The following is an 8,165-nucleotide window of genomic DNA, read 5'->3' on the forward strand; positions in this document are numbered from 1 at the left end:
CCAATTTGCCATCTTTATCTCTATGGCAAGCTTTTCTCCCTTTGTTTTCACATAGGATTTTGAAATCCAATATCAGACATAGGTAATAACAGAAATATTCCATACTGGTATCCAAGAATCTGATGTTTGAATTTTTCTAATGGAATACTTTGGGTGTGATTGCTCCGTAGTGACTTCTGTTTGTGATAGAAGCTGGAAACATTGAGGTAAATAATGTAATATTAAATACAAATGAAGTAAAAGTCCATATTTCACATAAACCAGTTGTGTACTATACTACTCAATACACACAGTACATTATATTTTGAAATATAGTAGGATAAAGGATATGTCACATCATTTAGGCTAACTACCAATGATAAGTATTTACCTCACATCCCTGATGGGGAGGAGCTCTGTTTGCCAGTCCCCATGATTTAAGCATTTACACCATATCTATCTCAGCTATCAACTGGATATATGTACCAGTGAGTAAAGTACCTCTGTGTGTGTGTGTGTGTGTGTGTGTGTGTGTGTGTTACATGCATGAGTGTGAGTGGGTATGCCCACCTGTGAGCTCATGTGGAGGCCAGAGCAGCACATAAGGTGTTGTGATGTATCATTCTCTGTCTTACTGCCATGAGACAGGGTCTCTCTCTGAATTGGAGGCTCCCAGTTTGGGCTAGGCTGTCCAGCTCGACCCCTTAATGCTGGGCTTATAGGAACTTATGGCCTGACTTTTTACAGGGTGCTAGGGATTGGAACTGGTGTATTCAGGCTTGCAGAGCAAAGCTCTGTTGTTACTCACTCAAGCTCCTCAGTTAGATTTTGGTTTGTTTTGCTGCAAATTTTCTCCTAGTTCATTGCAAACACTGATAATAAACAGCATACTAACCACTTAACCATATGCTTAGCCTGTAGTTACTCTAAATGCTAATGGCACATTTAAATTGTCACGTGGCAAGGGTAGAGACAGGCTTCAGCTATCTTCTGCTGTAGCTTGAGGAGGTTTGCTCAGCAAACCTGAGTTCTTGGCTTCACCGCAGAAAAGAATTTCAAAATGAGCCAAAATGGAGCAGTCGCAATTTATTGAAAGGCATTTTTTAACCTGGGTCTTAAGCACAGGAGTTAATAGAAAGAGGAGCTCATACCACATATAAAAGTGTGGGCTTAACTTCTCAAGAGAGAGTCCGTTCTCTCTTATCATCTTTGCACTCTTATCAACTATAAAATATGCTATGTATACACACACATATGTCTAAGTTACACTGTTTAAATGAGTATAATTTTCAAAAGTAACATTTAAAAGTTGAGCAGAATGACATTAGCTGTTTTCCCTACTTCTCTTATTTAAAATATTTCCATTTTGTACATGAAATTGTCAGGTGGCATTATGAGGTATGTTACTGAGATTTAGGCATATTGGTGAAATTATTAAGGCCACTCACGTAGTTAAAAGGGAGGTTTATTTTGTGGGGTAACTTACAAGTGAATGGATAGTTTACAGAAACTGGGAAAGGCGTAGTGCAGTCTGGTGGTGCTCTCTGGAGAACTCTGCTTGGTCTACTCCAGTGTCCAAGGTCTTGAGTCTTCAGTGCCCTCTCTTGGCCCCGCCTTGTAGGCATGACAGTTACCGAAGCCTCAATGGGAGTTGGAACTTCCAGATCAAAGCTGGAATGGCTACCCACTACATAGGCATGGGAGCTAATTGTCAACATGATACAGTACAAGGACACAAACATTCTGGCCCTAAGTGAGCACAGTCATTTGTTGTTTTTTGCTTCCTCATTTGCAATGTGTTTGGGGGAAATATGCATTATTTCCACAGGCACTTTTGACTTCCTATTGCCATTAAAGTTTTCCTTACTGTCAGCAGGAGAGGCAAACTAGATCCCAGAGAGAAGGGGTGCACTCCCTCTCCATAGTCTCCTGGACTTCATTTCATCCTATCCTAACTCATAAAACATGTGATAGATGTATATACATGCTGCATATGTATGGACAGGCATTCCTACACTTGATTCAAACCTATGCCTCCCGATACTCCCTAAACTAATTTCTTATAAAGTGTCATTTCAAACATAATCAAATAACTCATAAGTTAAGTGAATTCTTAAATATGAAAGTCACTAGTGTTGCAGGATATTTGATTACACTATGAAGATGTGTCTCTGTTTAACCTCATCTGTCTAAGGCACCTTCTGATTGGTTTAATAAAGAACTAAATGTCCAATAGCTAGGCAGAAGAGAATAGGCAGGACTTCTGGCCAGAGATAAAAACTTAAGGAAGAATCAGGCATGGGGGATTCTCCAACTAGACACAGAGGAAGTCAGACTTATGGTACTAAGGAGAGGTAACAAGCTACATGTCAGAACATAGATTAATATAAACAGGTTAAGAACTAGTTGAGAACAAGCCTAAGCTAAGGCCAAGCTTTCATAATTAATAAGAAAATCAAAATCACCAAATCACTTAACAGATGATTAAAGAGGCTTCTTCTGTGAACTAGTGGCTTCTAAGATTCTGGGTGGATAAAAGAGCTGGAAAATAGACATGACATCACAGCTGGGATTTGGACAAAAGGCAGAAACTCCTCCTGGGAGAAGGAACACACCATTTATTACCTATGTTAGATGATTATACGTTTACATTGTATAAGAGTAACAACCTTTCTGCTGGGCGGTGGTGGCACACGCCTTTAATCCCAGCACTCAGTAGGCAGAGCCAGGTGGATCTCTGTGAGTTCGAGGCCAGCCTGGGCTACCAAGTGAGTCCCAGGAAAGGCGCAAAGCTACACAGAGAACCCCTGTCTCGAAAAACAAAAACAAAACAAAACAAAAAAAAAAAAGAGTAACAACCATTCATCAGAAAACTATAGGACCTACTGAAAAGGAGGTGAGTTTATCTTCCCCAAGGCAGGGGAAGCATTTGGCAATGTCAGGGACATTTTGCAAAGAAACTAGGAGTAAGATATCTGGTATGCAGAAGCCAAGATATGTTGAATATCTCATGATGACAGAACACTATCAAACAATCAATATAAAGCCGAAAGGTAAAAGAAACTTTGTGCTGTACACAAACATTTCTACACATATAGAACATACGGTTAAATAAATGGAATGTCACTAGCACCCCTGAGGACCTCCACTTGGTTATCCCAGTCACCGGGCTCTGGATCCCTCCTGGAGGAGATCTTTGTCTCTATTTACATGGCAATTATTTATGTGCCTGCCTTCACAGTTTGTAGAACTTGTAAGTACTGCCCAAGAGTTCTGTTTGTCTTACATTTTCTACAAATAGAGTTTAGATGAATATACTACTTTTGTTCAATACTCTTTTACTCTTTAAAGATATTTTTATTAATTCTTTGAGACTTTAATCGAAGTATTTTGATCATATTTACTCCTCTTTTATTCCTTCAAGATCCACTCCCCTTCCCTAATCAATCGACTTTGTGTAATTTTTTTTTTATAGTTGGGTGTGGGACTGGAGTGTAGTTGACCTACTAGGGGCTACATCTGTAAAAAACTTTGAGTGTCCCTCTCCCAGCAGATACCATTTTCCAGTAATAATATCTCCTCAGCTAGGAGTGGGATGTGTTACACCCCACCCCTGCTGTTGAGAGCCAGGCCAATCCAAGGCTTTCTCAGAGGCCCTGATGAAAGGACAAAAAGTATCTAATTCTGTGTTCTTGCCCAGGGGTAGACTTGGCAAGGCATGGACTGAGACTGGGACTCTGGCCTCAAAGAACTTAAGATTTTAGTTCCTGGAAACGTGTTTTTCCCCTTAAAGAGACTGGAGTTATCAGTCCCAAGGCCATGGTGTGCTCCAGTCTCTGTATTCTGTGTTCCCCATGGGCAACAATTCTTGATTAGCCTCCTGCTGCTGAATTCATCCCACTGCATGATAGTTTTCCACTGACTCTGCCCCATTACCACTCCCACCCCAGCCCCACTGCCAAAAATAGAATATAAGATGCTGTGCTTCTTAATAAACTGGGTAGGTATGTGATAGCTTGGGCAAGATCCCCTGATCCTACCTGTTCTCCTCCTCCTCAGGACCCTGTCACTGAAGAATGGCCTACTGGTCCAAGTCACCTCTCCATGCTGAAATTTTGTCTGACTTGAGCTTGTGTAGGTCTTATGTCTGCAACCACAGTTGCTGTCAGTTCATATGTGCAGCTTTCCTGTAATATCCAGAAAACACTGCTTCACTGTAATCATCCATTGTCCCTGGCTCTTACAATCTTTCTGCTCGATCTTCTGCAATGATCCCTAGATGTTCCATTTAGAGCTTAACACCATAATTTCTGTCCCTTGTTCAATTGTTTCTCTCTGTATTAATTGCCATGCTGCAGAAAGAAGCATTTCTGGTGAGGTTTGTGTGATGCACTAATCTGTGAGTATAGTCATAGGTCATTCATTAGTGGTCAGTTTAATAGTATGTCCATTTAGCAGAGCAATGGTAGTAGGTTCTCTCCTACAGGTTATCATTTAACCAGTCACAGATTCCTTTTCTTTTTCAATTGAAAATCTATACAATACATTTTGATCATTGTCTCCCCTCCTCCTTCTTCTCCCAGACCCCTTCATCTCCCTGCCCACCCAACTCCACAGCTTCTTTCTCTCTCTCTCTTTTGAAAATAAACAAACAAAAGAAAGTAAACAAACTAGGATACAAATAAATAAATGAATAAATAAAACAGTGAATATGCTCAAGAAACACATGCACACAAACACACATGCACACACAGAAACAAAACCCATAAAAACACAAATTTGGAAATCAAAAATCAAACACAACATCAATTAGATAAAAAAAATGTCCAAACAAAGGCAAAAAAAAAAATCTACAAAAACACCACTGAATTTGTTTTGTGTTGGCTGTCTACTGCTGGGAACAGGGCTTGCTCTTAAAGTGTTATTTCCATATCTAATGAGACTCCATTGGAGAAAACTGCTCCTTTGCAAGTGGCTGTCCATAGGTGATCACTTCTTGGTTAGGGATGTGAACTCTTGTCCACTTCTCCCTTTCAGTACTGGGACCAAGTCTCAGGCACGGATTCTTCACAACAATAATCATGTCAGGTATAGGTTCCATCTTGTGCAATGAACCTTAAATCCAATCAGAAAGTAGTTGATTACTCCCATAATATTTGGGGCACTATTGAACCGGGAGACATATCTTGCCATGTTAATCCTTATTATAGCTCCCATACAGAGAAGTCAAAAAATTAAACATTAAAGAAACTAATGAACTAAAAAAAAAATTTAACTATGGAACTACATAGAGGTCTCTCAAAAGATAAAATACAAATGTCTAAAAAATATTTTTAAAATGTTCAACATCCTTAGTTATCAAGGAAATTAAAATCCCTTTGAGATTTTATCTTCCCCTGGTTAGAATGACTAAGATTAAACACACACAACACACACACACACACACACACACACACACACACGATCAAATGATGACAAATACTAGTATAGATGATGGATTTAAAGAAAGGGAAACACCACTTGTTGCATCTATATGATGCCTGGCATATACCCAAAAGACTCTATATTCTAGTGGTGACATATATACTCTTTTATTTTAAAAATATTAATTTTATTTAATGTGTGTGTCCGTGCCGCACGTGTGTGTGTGTGTGTGTGTGTGTGTGTGTGTGTGTGTGTGTAATGAACTCAGAGGCTAGATGTCCTGGGGGTAGAGTTACAGGCAGTTGTGAAGAGCCCATCTGGGTGCTGGAAACAGAACTCTACTCTTCATCAAGAGCAGTGGGTATACTTAACCTTGGAGTCATCTCTCGAGCCCCTCATTAGACATTCTATAGCATTTTACATCTCTTATCCAACACTGTCTTTCTAGTCTACCTATTTCAATGAATATTACTGTGATTTCTCCACTTAAATTGCTGCGTATTACTATATAAAACATAATTTATGGATTCATTTTAATGCAGATTGATGTTTCTATGGTTTTTAGCTTGACATGAGTTCAGACAGTGTTGCTGTAATGATTGATATATATGGACCTCAGAATACATGCATACCAAGTTCTCCATTATGTGTGTAGGATTGAAAGACTGAATCTAAATCTTACCAACATAGGTGTACTAGTTTATATTTCTATCAGCTGTGTATGAAAACACCTGTCAAATAACATCTCCAGCACTGTATACTGTTAGGCCTTCAGTTCTACTAATCTGATGAGTCTGTACTGATACATTACTGGCATTTCCACAAAGGAAATTAAAATGATTTACAAATGGTTATTTGCCAATATCTCTTTTCTAATGAGGACGGTCAGGGTTTTTTTTTGTGTTTTTTTTGCTCATGTTTTTCCTACATGGAGACCGATTATGTCAAATGTACTTGCTTAGCTAGTCCTATTGTCTATGTATGCAAGAGAGCAGCCACTGATCCCACAAGCGAGTAGAGCTGTTATCATTAATACGGCAGAAAGTAACAGAGCATACTTTCAACTGTGGTAGCTTTTGCTAATGTTCTTATCAAAGTCTTTCTCTGATTGGCTTAGCTTCCATCTGTCATTGGCTCAGCATTATGGCTGGCGCGCAGCAGCGTCCCTGCTGCCATCCACCAGCACGGCAGGCATGGTTGACATACAGACCAGCACAGTAGCACTGACTCAGCAGCCTTCATCTCTATACGACCTCTGCACATACAGACTACGAACATCCACAGCAGCAGACAGAGACTCTGGAACTAGTTTGGGCTTTTGAAACCTCAAAGCCCACCTCTTCCAACAAGGTCGCACCTCCTAATCTTTCCCAACAGTCTACCAACCAGGAAGCACGCATTCAAACATATGAGCCTAGGGGACAATTCTTATTCAAATTACCACATTCCACTCCCTTGCTCCCAAGGCTTATAGCCATATCATAATGCAAAATGCATTTACTCCAACTTCAAAAGTCCCCACAATCTATAAGAGTATCAACACTGTTTAAAAGTTGAAAGTCTCTTCTAAAACTCAAGGCAATCTCTTAACTGTAACCTCCTGTGAAATAAAAAAGCAAATCACATACCTCCAACATACAGTGGCACAGAATGCACATTACCATTCCAAAAGGGAAAAAAGAGAGCATAATGAAGAAATGCTGGACCAAAATGAGACTGAAACCCAGCAAGGCAAACTCCAAATTCTGCTTCCTCATGTCTGCTGTCAATGGATTCCAGATTTCCAACTACTTTCCACTCCATTGGTTACAAGCACTTCTCTCTCTTGGGATGGTTCCACACTCTCCTTGGCAGGTATCCCACAGCTCTGGCATCTCCATTTTGGGGTCTCCAATGCAATCCAGGCTTCACCTTCACAACTTCAAGCAATGGCTTCCCCTGGCCTCCAAGCAGTGATTGTCCTCACCTGACCTCAGAGGCTTTCCTCAACTGTAAAGGAAAATTCCATAAACCCTTTGAATCTCCTGTATCCTTTACTCTCAAGCCAGAAACCATGGCAAAAGCTGTCTGTTCTGATGCTTTCTGTTGCTGGAACTTGGCCCCTCTCGTCGTTTGTATCAGCTTTCTGTTGTTTATGGTTTCCTTCACTGCTCAAGTTTTCCTTTAGTTCCTTTTCACCAGTTGGAAGATTAGCTGGGTGTGGTCTTGCCCTGAGATTATCACTACCTTAATTCCATTTTAAAACAGGCCTTTCTTTAAATTTTTTTTTATCTCTTTGAGCATGGGACTTACTTCCAAAATTACATTTCCCGGTACTCCCTTTCTCTTCAAACTCTGCATTTTGCATTTCTTTTTGCTCTGTTTGCTCTTTTTCACTGTAGATTTACATAAGAGTGATCACAGCCGGGCGTTGGTGGCGCACGCCTTTAATCCCAGCACTCGGGAGGCAGAGGCAGGCAGATCTCTGTGAGTTCAAAGCTAGCCTGGGCTACCAAGTGAGTTCCAGGAAAGGCGCAAAGCTACACAGAGAAACCCTGTCTCGAAAAACCAAAAAAAAAAAAAAAAAAAAAAAAAGAGTGATCACTAATAACCACATGACTGAGTAAATACTAAATTGTCTTGAAATCCTCTTTCTTCCAATGTCATTAATCTGAACCTCTTCAATTTAGCCTCCAGCAAATTTTTAGGACAAGGGCCAAAAGTAGCCACATTCTTTGCCAAAATATTACAAGAATGGTCTCTAGGTCACTTAGTAATATTCT

The sequence above is a fragment of the Peromyscus leucopus genome, chromosome 4 (assembly GCF_004664715.2).
Source record: "Peromyscus leucopus breed LL Stock chromosome 4, UCI_PerLeu_2.1, whole genome shotgun sequence".
Classification (NCBI taxonomy): Eukaryota; Metazoa; Chordata; class Mammalia; order Rodentia; family Cricetidae; genus Peromyscus; species Peromyscus leucopus.